At 37.5% G+C, this 12,979-nt stretch overlaps 1 long non-coding RNA gene across 1 annotated transcript; it reads left to right on the plus strand.

Moving 5' to 3' along the window:
• The first annotated feature begins 3,398 nt into the window (after positions 1–3,398).
• On the plus strand, positions 3,399–4,004 carry LOC103133925 (uncharacterized). The gene is made up of 2 exons (XR_001661396.1): positions 3,399–3,594; positions 3,790–4,004. It is a non-coding gene; the product is annotated as an uncharacterized LOC103133925 (long non-coding RNA).
• Positions 4,005–12,979: the final 8,975 nt, after the last annotated feature.

Genomic DNA, 12,979 nt, shown 5'->3' on the forward strand with positions numbered 1-12,979 from the left:
AAACTCATCTTTGGCATGGCTGCCATTAACTTTGGACTTATTTCTTTTAATCATGCATTTCTCCAGGTTGTAGTGAACACAGTAATAGGTGCACAAGAGTGAATGCAAAATATTGCGGATGATTCTAATCCATGTCGAGGCTAAATAATCAAGCTCAAATGAATAAATGTAACCCCATTAATTAGGTGAAACGTCTTTCAGCAGCGTACACCTTGACCGCATGTTTTTGACTCCAATAACAACCTTGTCGTAATTTGACTTTCTTCTTACCAGGATCACCTGAATTCATTTGAATCTGTCGGTTTCCTGGCACTAGCCCTGCTCTTATGCATACTTGATTTTTTTTTTTTTTTTCATTCAGGTTCAGGTCATGGCATTTGGAGACCATTCCATATGCTTAAAGGGTTAGTAAGCATTTTCCTTGAAGAGAGGTTCTGTGCTGATAGTGCTCCACAGAATTAGTAGTGGTCCCATTACCTATAACTGAACGATCTCATATCATCGTGGGCTTATGGAAAAGTGTGTACATCCTGAGTAGTGAAAAACTATGCAGAGGTAGGCTGCATCAGTCCAATTTGGTGCATCAGCTAATTGTGAAATGATCTCATTTGGATCATTTCCAAACAAGATGAGAAAAGCACAAGAACATATAATTGCCCATGATTTACATAACTCACACAAGATCCAACTGTTTACTGTTGGAAGAGCTAAAGCAGCCCAGAAGTGAATTGTTTAGGCTACGTTGTTGTGCTCACTTTTACCTTAATATACCAGACAAAATTTAATATATGATTTTTATCTTGCCTTTCCAACTGTAATAGGACAGACAAAAAAATACACAATATTACTGGGGGGAAAAACAAACAAACTGCCAGATACTAAAAAGTTGTCGTAGACAAAGCAAAGGCATTCTCAGACTTCCTCTCCTGTGTGTGATTTTGGCCATAAGGGAGTTAAAACACCACAATCTTCTTCTTTGATAAAATCCTGACTCTGTTTATGAACCTTAGCTGAAAAACAACCCCTGTGCTGTTTTCTAGATGGTCTGAGAGGAGGGAAGAAACTAAAAGCTGCTCATCCTTGCTATATTCCCTGACCATAAGCAACAAATTCAAGGTCTAAAAAAAAACCCCAAAAAACAAACTCGATTTAATCTGTTAGATTTGATGGTTGAGGCTTGACCACTTGGCTAATATTTTTATGTATAAAAATTAAGACAAATATATGTATGTACTGTCATATAGCAGGCTGTGAGCATCCATTGTTAGGAAATATTCATGTCCAGCTTTAATTTTGGAAATCATAACAAAAACTGACTTACTTGCTTTTGCTCCTGGCTGTTGTTGGAGCATGATTAGATAGAATCTGAAGGAATGATGGAGCCCGCAGGCGAGGCAGGCAGAAAGGAGGGGGGGGGAAAGTAAGAAGATCTGGTGAGAAACAGTAATCGGGGATATAATATGAGGTATTATCACATGCACTGTGCCATAAGCGTTTTAAAACTGTTTAACACAAAATTTGCCCCCTGGCTAAGGGCTTTGCGAAGGATATTTGTGCTGTCTCCCTCAGCGTTTGCTATTTGTACAAATATAAAAATCCCTTTGGTTTAAATTGGTACAACTGAGGCAACACAGCATAAGTGTGTTGTTACTCTGGCTCTGCAACTTGTTTACAATATTCAATTTTAAGACACAAACTTATTACCATTTGCTCGACACAGAAGAACAGTTGTTCTCACCAACAGCTGAAAGGAAAATGAGGAGTCTGGATCATCCTGTGAAAACAGAAGAGATACCTTTTGTGGCACACAAACAGAACAAATTCATGTTTTTTCTTCCTTTTCTTTTTTTTTTTTCTTTTTTCTTATGCAAGCATCAAAGACTGAAGCAGGCATGCGAGCTAGTCGACGAGAGCAGCGAACAGCTCAGACTGCACACTGAGAACAGCATTGTTATTCATTACACCGCACTACTTCGACATTTTCTGAAACGTACATGGGTAATTCAACTGCAAGATCAAAACAATGAAATAAATTGGCCAAGAATAATATTAGGGCTGTCAATACAGATATCATTGGTAAAGCAAATCTGTATCTGAAGAAAAAGAAGCACAGCATTAGAGAGAAGCTAAATAACCACGCAGCTCGTCTTTCCAAAAAGATCATGCTGTTGAGGTTGAAACATTTTTTATTTATTTTTTTTAATCTGTAGCCCCTAGGAAATCATTTCCAAACTGCAGAACATTTTCTTAACTGATGGAGAGAAAAAAAAAAAAACCCAGTAAGAATAATTTATTTTAAAATGCACAAGTGCATCCACTGTGAGCGCCTTGCAGAAGGAAACTTTAAAAGCAGTGGTCTAAATTTTTGTGGCTGTGTTTTGGTTTTTATTTAATGCGTTTAATTTTTGAAACCAATTCTGTGTCTCGCATAAACGCATCTTTGAATATTGCAGTTTGAAAGTGGTCTCTAATAAGAAAAGAATGTACAGTACACTAAAAAAATTAACATAATTTACACAATTACATATTAAAGATAACACGAGTAACTGATTTTTATTCCTGCAATTTATTATTTTATTTCATTGCTGTTAATTTTAATCTTTGTTTCATCTAATATATATGGATTATGGCAAACTGAAGAGAAGACTTTATTATAGGGATTCCTGTCATTTACAGATTTGGCGCGTGCCCAACTAAAAGTTGTCTTGTGGACAAATAAAGGCATTCCCAACTCATAATTTAACCTGGGGAGACTCAGAAGCTGTTAGAAAGTTTATTTGACATGTAATATTCTCTGACCCTGGCAGAAGACGTGGCGTCTGAGAGGATGAGCCGCTGTGGATGAGGATTAGAGACGTTTTCCCCTCCGGGGCCCGGACACTGATGGTGGAGAGGATGGCTGATAGGTACTTTTTCTCGAACCTATATAAAAAGACCACAGACAACGTATATGAATTTTATAGACAAAGCTTTTGCAAAAGGAGAACTCTTCGCCATGACCTCTCCAGGCCGTTCACAGAGAGTTCTGGTCTGCTTCCGCGTGAGCCTCCGTTTTATTGTCAAAGCAGAACAGCCAAAAGGGGCAGTCAGGAAGAACAACAAAGGTCGTAAAACTTCTAACCTAAACAAACCAGCCAGGTGTGATATCTGATCTACGGTCTGAGCCCAGTTCAGCTCTAGGTCAAACTAACACAGAAGAATTTAAGATCTGGGAAACACAGAGTTAACTGTCTCACATGAAGATAAACAGACAGTTGTAACCTCCAGGTCAGTTTATACACACATAAGGAAGAAAACACTTTAAACTAAAAATCACAATAATACTGATTAACATTAGACTGAATATGAACTAAAGTAATAACAAAATGATAATACCAAAAAATATCTAACAGGCCAAGAACTGACGGGATCCTGAAGAAGTCGGGAGCTGAAAGTGGAGAACGGGTGGCGGTGTGTTGAAGCTCAGCCGAGGAGCAGGTGCAGAGAGGAGGCTGGGCTTTATTAAGGGAGCGATGCCTTATGATTGGAGGAGCTAAAGAAAAGACGGGTGCCGATAGGCTGGGACGGAGGCATATGATGTGATTGGCTGAGCAGGTGAGATTATGCTAGGCTTTATAACTCACTCCAAAACATGGATACTGCTATGATTAGTGGCATTTTTTTTTTTTTGACAAATATTTTTCACATATTTAATCAATTTGTGTTGTATTTTTGTGGTAGTGATAGTAACAAAGAAAAAAACGATAAAAAAGTTACACATTTTTTATTTTTTTTTTAATTTTTTTTTAGGCAGCTGTATGACTGTGACTGCGTGGCACAGAAATAAAGTGACACAACTCTAAATATCGTTCTTGAAGAACATCCCTAGGTTACTTGCTTTAAAAAGGATGACATATCACTGAAATGCACACAGTAACTGTGTTTAATGATATTTTCAAATTTATTGATGCACTCATGGAAATGATAATGGGGGTTGGGGGAAGCAAAAATAAAATTTCTGATCATACTGTCAGTTTTTTTTTTTTTCCCCGCAATCGACAATTACAATAAAAAAATGACAGTGATGAATCAAAATCAAAACAACACAATAAATGCCCACCCCTACTGCAGAGATGCACAGGTAAAACCTTTTTAGCACACTAACTCAATAAAAGATTCAATATTTGGTTTGTTTTATTAAGGTGACATAAAAGAAATTGAGAAATTAATTCATGGCTGCTGACATTTACACTGTATATCCTCCTCTAACAAAAGCATATAGTGTAGAACACAGACATAAGATTAAGTTATGCTATTACAAACACCGTACACTGAATTATTCTAATATCCTAAGATAAATGTTTCACAACAAAACAGCTTATCTAAAATGTGAACATCCTAAAAGAATGCAGCAGATATAGAAAACAGATGGAGAGGACAAAAGTGGGGGAATTTAGACTTAATGCTATCTGCTATGTAACTGCCTGTACTTATGCTTTTGTGACAAAACACTTTCACACATACCCACACTCTCCTACATGCTCTATCTTACTCACCATACTCCTGCTCTACTTCTATTCTAATTTAGTCCTCTTTTTATAAAACACCATTCCATGCCTTAATCCTCTATACCAAAAGCACACAAGCATAATTCATCCTGTGTTGTTGTTTTTTTGTTGTTTTTTTTGTGCATAAGCACAACTTCACTTTGATGTAAAAATATTTCAGTGTGCCCTCAATGGAAAAAAATAAATAAATAAAAATCTGCACAGCACTTTGTATTATCCCAGATCAAACCTCTGTCTGTCATATGCAGCATGAGACGTGGGTGTGGTCAGATATTAATGACATTTAGCATGTAGAGCATTTGCAAACCCATGGTTTTCTGTTGGAACAACTCATCTCGCTGCACCTTTATCTACAAACTCATAAAGCAGTTGCATGGGGTTTCTACATTAAAAATTCTGTTCTAGACTCAAATTTCCAATATTCTGAGTCCTTTATGCCAATTTAAAAATTTAAAATGCATTCATTTACTGTCATTATTATGCACAGGATTGGAAAACCCAACAGACAGGCACCAAAAGAGGACCAGGATTAAAATAAGCAAAGACAGGGCAAATAAAGTGAATTAGCTATGAATGGAAGACAGAAAAAACAAAAGGGAACAATGGAAGGACATGACAGAAGGACTTTTAATGTGTATTATTGTATATTTAAAAAAAAAACAACTATAAGCATTAAGAAAAATGAGAATAACATCATCCCCATACAGAATGCTTCCACTTCTAAGATCTCTAATATGTTGGTGTCTGTCCATATTGAAAAAAATGTTCAATAATGCTTGATTTTGCAGTAAATTTACATCATTAACGCTCAGCCATAAAAATCCCATTTTCAACTCTGGTCATTTGTTTGAAGGAGTACATAACATAATACTAACACAGTATCCGCGCCTGGCTTAGAATTGGTTAAAATTTCCGGTGCTTTTTGAAATTCTTGCCACAGAGAGCTCGCAGCACAATGTTACGCTCCCACTCCCTGTCTGTCAAAGGATTCAAAACCGTCGAATAAAAGCAGAAAACAAGCACAGAATGAAGCAGATTGCCTGGTCAGTAATAGAAAGTCTTTTATGTAGTTCTTGGCATATCGCACATATAATGCCAACATTGTTACACTTTGCATTATACGCTTGATGATTTGCAGAACTGCGTCACGTTTTCACTTTCCAATTGTCTGCTGCAGTTCAAAAGAACCATCTCATCAGACTCATTACAAACCGAGTAACTGAACACCAATTAAATGCTATTCAGTCTAGTTACACAGAATGGATCATGATATACTTCAGCAAGCACAAGTTTAAATTGTGCAAATATTGCAATGCTTGCCTCTTTTTTTTTTCTTCTTCTTCTTCTTCTTCTGTATTGAAGACATTTTCTCTCTAAGGACGTGTATGGGTGCATTCATGTACTCTTAATCTCTGCCTAAGATTGGAAGCCGCTTTGCACAGTTTTTAGGGTGTATCTTTGAGAAGTACACGCTTCATAAATGAGCCCGCAGAGATCCACGTCTATGATCTGTGATGTCACATTGATGTACAGCCCGAAGCTGTTCTTCTGTTTCAATGGATGTGAAACCAATGTTCTAGCCTTTATTTATCCAGGGAATCTTAGATAAGCTCACATGCTCCGCTGATATTCAGTAGCTGTACATGGATTCCACAGCCGTTTATTGCATCACGGTTCTATCGATCGACCTCAGCCTGTCGCCGTGGTGTTTATTTTTGATGGCTAAATTTGTTATTCAAATGCTGACAAAAAATGACTGACGCAGTTGTCAAAACATCAGAGCTGGATATCTCTGTCATATCGATTAAAAGCTCTGAATGCTGGGCTCGAGTAGCTAAATTACCATCGCTAATATTGGCAGTTAGTGTGGTAGAAGGTATAAGCAGGTCTATCACAATAAACAGTAGGGGGGAAAAAATAGGGATGACTTTATTAATGATTACCATATTAAACTACCCAGTGTTTACTGTAGCTGTTACATTCCTATTAAAACCTTACATCAAGTCTGGGCAGTTATTTTTCCCAAAAGGCCACATGAGCACCTCTGGGGTTGGCTTTTGTCAGACCACATGGTTTCCAATATATACATGAAATTAAACCCATAAGTAAAAAATGTATCATCTTTTGGCAACACTGCAACTAAGCAATAGAATCTAACTCACTGATAAGTGAAATTTCAGATTCAAAACATGGCCAATTTGTTCCATTCACTATGTTCGCCACCTGGGTTCCTAAAACAAACAAAATACTCTGTCAAGGATTGGCATAAAAATTTAATTAAAGTCCTCATTACATATAGCAAATATTGATGAATTCTGTGCTTTTAAAAACTGGCAGGCAAACCTATTTTTCCTGTCCCCTATATGGAATTAAAAAAGGAAAAAATAACTGCAACTACTGGAAACACACACACACACGCACACACACACACACACACACATACACAAAACCCAGCAGCACAAATCAAATTAGAAAGGCGGTGTTCCCAAAAAGTGCATTTTAAATAGGAGTCGTTGACCTCAGAAAATCCAGAGGGAACACGGAGTCCTTTGAGTTCAAAAGGCATTTGCTGTAAAAAGAGTTAACAAAAACATCACTGAAAATTAAGTCACCCCAAAATACACAAACTTCAGCGAATGTTATTCCATTTGAATAAACGCTGCTAAGGTTATGCAAAAATAAAATTCTAAAAACCCACAAAATGTTCAGGGACATGTATCTTTTGCAAAAGCAATTCCCAAGGTCTCATAAATCACTGTACGTTTAGTCTAATTTAAATTCACGCTGAGAGCAATGGCCATGTTTTCATAAACTAAGTACGCCACTTTAAATTTTGTTGCAAATAATAAAAATAAATTGCTAGCAGCACAGATTTCAACTGCCTTTCAAAAAAAAAAAAAAATCTCTCTTGCATTTCTGAATGTTAATTTGGTTAGCATTATTATGACTGTTAAAAAAAAGAAGCTAATATTGAATATGTTCACCAGTCTCATTTGGGTCACTTTTGATGTTTACAAACCCAATGAAGGAAAAGCGTGTGGAAGTTACAGAGGCAAGTTTATTGCAAGTTACAGAGGCAAGTGTATTTGTTGCTCAAAACATATTTTGTCCCTTTCCACATTTCCTGCTGCTTACATATTAAACAATCAATCACGTTTATTTGTGTACCACATTTTATGCATCGCAGATCTGTGGTGCATAGAAGCTGAATGCTGCATCTCTTTCTTTTGTTCTGGGGAGGCAGAGCAGACTAGAACCAGAAGACCAAAGTGCTCTGGAAGGCTGATACGACTGCAGATCTTTAATGTATTGTGGTGCTAAGCCATTCGGTGATTTATTTAATAAAATAAAATAAAATCACATTAAAATATTTCTTCCTAGATACAGAGAACTGGGGTGGTCTACTCTACCTTTCCGGTTTTACGAAGATTACTATTATTGTCAATACTGAGCATGAATTTTGTTAACAGCAGTAGTAATACTATATCTGGCAGATCTGGTAGTAGATTAGCTTTTCATACTGTTTTTTTAGGTTTCATAACCCCCTACTGACAATTATTCCTCATATAGACATATTTTAAGTTTTATCCTCAAACAAATGATAACTTAATTGGGGATTGAACAGTTGGAAATAGCAAGACTGTTATTTATACGCATTTAGTATTGAAATTAGTCAAGCTAAGCATATCCAGCCACCAACTACCACTGGAAGATGGTGGCTAAATGTATCTAATGTTGGTGTAAAATGTGCATCTCTCAGAACTGGTGGAAAACGGACCACCTTGGCTGCATTAGGACCAGAGGCAGTTTGAGCAGCCAGTTTGTTTTAGGTTTTAACCTAATGATCCCCGTCTGAGTCTTTTCTAACTAGTCTGGACAGAGAGGGAGTCAGCTGCTGTGCTGATTACCCCGAGTCTGTAGGGCTGGGCTTTGTAGCAGTTTCCATTTCTCATTTTTTTAGAGAGAATTATCCCAGATAACATAAATTCTCTTTCCTTCCTTACTGAAAAACGAAAGGCTGAAACAAAGACACACTGGGGTATAAAATTTATAAGTACTGACCATAAGATTTGGGGCTTATAATTACAGCTCACACTTAACTTTAGCAGATAAAATCACATGCTGACACCTTCATAAGGAAATATTGGGGTGTTCTAAAATTGCCACATCTCATGTCTCAAGATCTCGTTACACCCTTAGTCACCAGCCGGTAACTTCTGTTCAGTACTTTCCTTTTGAACAAATGAGTGAGCCTACCCTTAAACAACTGTTCTGGTTATGTCACCGTTTCCTTTTTTGTCCTTTTCCCAATGAATTATACATCAGTGTGGCATCACAGATTGGGACTAAAACAATCATTTTTGGCTTCACAAGAAGGGACAGCGAAGAGCACTCACTAATGCCGAAGGAAAAAAAAAACAGTCGGGAACAAAAGAATCTGCTGCTTGGAGTTTGTCTGCCTGTGGATTATCCAAATTCAAATTACTGATGTGCTGTTAGATTGAGGATAGCAGAAAGCTAGCTGCCTGTGTTGGAAGCTTTTGTTTCTGCAAAAAGCTAAAACAAAAATATGCAGCAAAAAGAAAGGAGAAATATGCAAGTTAAATGTCGAAGAATGATTCCTCCCCTCATCTAAACCAAAAGGTTAAAGGCTTTTCATCCATGAGTAAAAATGCTCTCCCCATGCATTTATTTATACTCTGGCTGTTATGGCTTTTTCAAGTGTCCCTACAGGGTTGTCTGCACTTCCAGCACCTCTCGACTCTGACGCACTTCCCCTGGTGGGGCTTGACTGCACCGCTGAGCATGTAAAGCCCGTCTCAGAGCACTCTTCCCTCTGCCTGGGGAACGACACCCTCAGAAAACACCTACATGAAAATGCAATTAAAAGCTTCTTTCTCTGAGCAGTACAGCCTGTTTTAAGGGACAGTGGCAGGAAATGTAGTGTGAAGGCAACATGGTCCGGGGGTGGACGGAGAAAAGAGGGTCTACGGTTGGGGGTTGGGGGGGGGGCAGACGTGGGCCATCTGCATTTTCCATCCAAAGTACTCAGCTCACATCTGTCATTTCAGCACTCAGGCCTAATTTAAATATTTTTATCTTCCGAAATTCGTTCACGTGGACATACGCCTTCTCTTTTTAGGGCGAGGCAATACGCCGGTACATTCACTGATTCGACATAAGGGGTCTTTTTTTTTTTCCCCATCAGAATCATTTAAAAAGCAGCCATTGATTTCATACGGATACTGTTCAGTGAGGTTCACGTCTTGGATTTTATATTTTCTTTACATTTCAATGTATAGCTAATTTAAGCTTGCGTTTGTTTTTTTTTTTTTTTTTCTTTTTTTAATTTATTTTAATGAGCAGATTCTACCTGCGGAAAGTGGAAAACGCCTAGGGAAAGCAGACTGTGTGAGCCAAATATTTAATTATAATATTTCTGTTAAGGATTAGTCTGTAAAGATCTCTTGGAAGGACATTTCATCCATGTGCAGAGCAGCCTGAGCTCTAGATATTAAGTATCTAATCTTCTCCAAGAGAGCGTGACTATAATAAAGCAGGCACTGACAGCACACATACAGTAAATTAATCTTTATTTTTAAGGAGCCGAGCAATCAAATTACCTCGCAGTTATTGTTCTGTAAACGTTGCAAGTAAAGCTAACATGTTGTTCTCTTTCATTTTACGGCTGTGTGTTGTATTAAAATCCCCAGATTTGTCACAGACCGGCGTAGGGAACGTAGCAAAGGAGGAAGCGCAGGCAAAGGTTACATAAAAACTAAAGCAAACATAATTTAGGAATGGGATGTGCTAATCAGCAACATCAAACAGTGGCAGGAGGCAATAAAAGAGCACAAGAGTGAGCTCATGTGCTGGGATTTATAGCCAGCAGGGCTCAGGTGCTCTTTGTTGCGTATGAAAAGAATGGAGAGAGCCTTTAATCTCTGACAACATACAGCAGATGATGTGTTGGTAAAGAGTGGTTCACAAGAAAGAGATGAGAGGAGATTTTCATAAAGAATTGCTATTAGTCTTTCTTTTTTTGTTGTTGTTTTGTAGTTTTCAAAAATTCTGTGAAACCAAAGCTTTGTTTTTTTTTTTTGTTTTTTAAGAATCTGCAATCAATTTAGAATAAATCATTCATTTATTCTTTTGTAATTCATCCTAACTAAAGATTTCTGCAGCTGTGTGGGGCATAGATTTAATTCTTTTAACCTCAACTGTTGCTGTTGACTGTTGGTCAGCTTGTTTACAAAAGACTGATTACTTTTCCCATGGATACGAGAAATAACAATCTGGCTCCTGAGAAGTATTTGTCATAAAAAACAAAAAAAAACCAGTGCCGTAATTGTGAAACTAGACAAGCAGCAACCATCATTCTTTTTAAGTTTACAACTACAGCTGGTAAGCTAACAGATGCATCTGTTACGCAGGTGACTGCAAGACTTTCAAAGCAGATTGCCTGACTATACGGCCCCGAACACGCTGAGATGTTTCAGGTGCACCCACTAAAGTTTTTCCACACTGATTCGGCACCCTGGGATCATTCAGCATCATTTTTGAATCGAGGTTAAAAAGTGGACACTTTTCAAAATGTCGTTTTCATGTTTCCTTGTGGCCACGCCAGCTAATTTTGTGCAAATACAGTGGTAATATAAAAGCAGAATATTTTCTCCTGTATCTATTCCATAAGAATTTCACACCAATAGGTTCTGGCCTATTTATCCCTTGCAAACGAAATGCATAAATACACAAAAACAAATTATGTAATTTTTTTTTTTTTACAATGTTTTTTTTTTTAGATTTCTTTGGTGGTGAAAGACTTTTGGATCACCACCCACCAACAATGTTGTACCAGCATTTTAACAAGGTTTCTGTGGCTGGTTAAGGATGTAGTAACAGCTGGGTCATTTATTAGGTGTTATCTGCATCGTTGAACTAAAGAGCCCGCATTCACATGTGACCATCTGTGTTTTCATGAAATCAGGTTCTGTTTATTGAATAGAGAAAAGGAAAACCGCCCGCCAGCACAGAGAGAAGGAATTTTACAAATAACCGTTAGATTTGCTTTTGAACTGCAGTGGAACTTAGCATGTACTCACTGCATGCATCACCAGCTGTCACGTTCATTATATTGTATTTTTATATTTTTATTCCTCTGGATTCCCAATACTACTCTTTTTATTATTATTATTATTATTATTATTATTATTATTATTATTATAATAATAATCTTGTATACACTCCTTTAAGTGTATACAAGACCCATCTAATGTTTGAGCCTTACCGTATATTGTGCAAAAGTTTATTAGTTTTCTGCTCTTTTTTTTTTTTTTACACCCGCTGCATGATATTACAGATAGCATACACAATTTGATGTTATCATATTTGCATTGTGCAAGTGGAATAGCCACTTTGTGCTCACAGCATTATGTTATAGAATAAAACTAATCGGCTTATGCACAGTGAGCATAGAAAATGGGGGTGATGAATAGCGAGACGGTATAGGGTTTTGATAAGACCTTGTTTTACCGTCTGCAGTATTTCCTCTCCTCCTCTCCTGTAAGTGGACACCCATGGCGCAGTACATGTTTGCATAAATATCGTCTCCTTTATTGCTTTTGCGGCCGAGTGAAAATTTGATTCCTTTATGTTTGGCAAAAGCTCTTGTTGCAAGTATTCTGCTGTGTAATATGCTTCAAAACCCAAGTTCAAATATCCTCAACTAAAAATTACCATGGGCCTCTCTAATTGCTTAACATGGTAATTGGATTGAGGAAAAAGCCCCCCGAGTTTCATTTAGGAATCTCACATCCTGAATTCAAACACAAGACGAGAGAAAAGAAGGCTTTCCACTTGCCGAAAGACATCTGGATGGCCTTGCCCTGAAAGCATATTCATAATTAAAGCGCCAAGTCTAGTGGAAGGTGGCTTTTTTTTTTTTTGTTTTTTTTGATTGAAAGGCCTTTCTGCACTACCCAAACTAAATATGAAAAGAAGGTGTAAATTTAGCATGCAGGAATATGACATTTAAATTAGACCATGCGGCTTGCCTCATTAAAATTAAAAGACGGCGTCGAGATGTAATTTGTCTGTGCGTAGCCTTGTCACTAAATGTAGGAGACTAAAAGCCCGTAGTACATGATCATAAAACTTCATTACAAAAATTGAGATGATCAAATATGACCATCTATCTCACAGAACGGCGTGCAGGGTATTTTGGTTTACGGGAATTAGGAGCATTAGCTTGGCCAGTGCTTTGTAAAGAAAAAACCCAAACAAGAAAAACAACTTCAGAACCTTGCAAAAGGTTCCCAGAATTATTAGTAGGCCACTGTTTTGGAGCGAGTACGTAGGTGGGAAACCCTCACTGATGTAATAATTTGTTCCACATCATACCTCTTGATGGCAGTAATGTACTAGTTAGTTTT

Source organism: Poecilia formosa, unplaced genomic scaffold, assembly GCF_000485575.1.
Source record: "Poecilia formosa unplaced genomic scaffold, Poecilia_formosa-5.1.2 Scaffold14, whole genome shotgun sequence".
NCBI lineage: Eukaryota > Metazoa > Chordata > Actinopteri > Cyprinodontiformes > Poeciliidae > Poecilia > Poecilia formosa.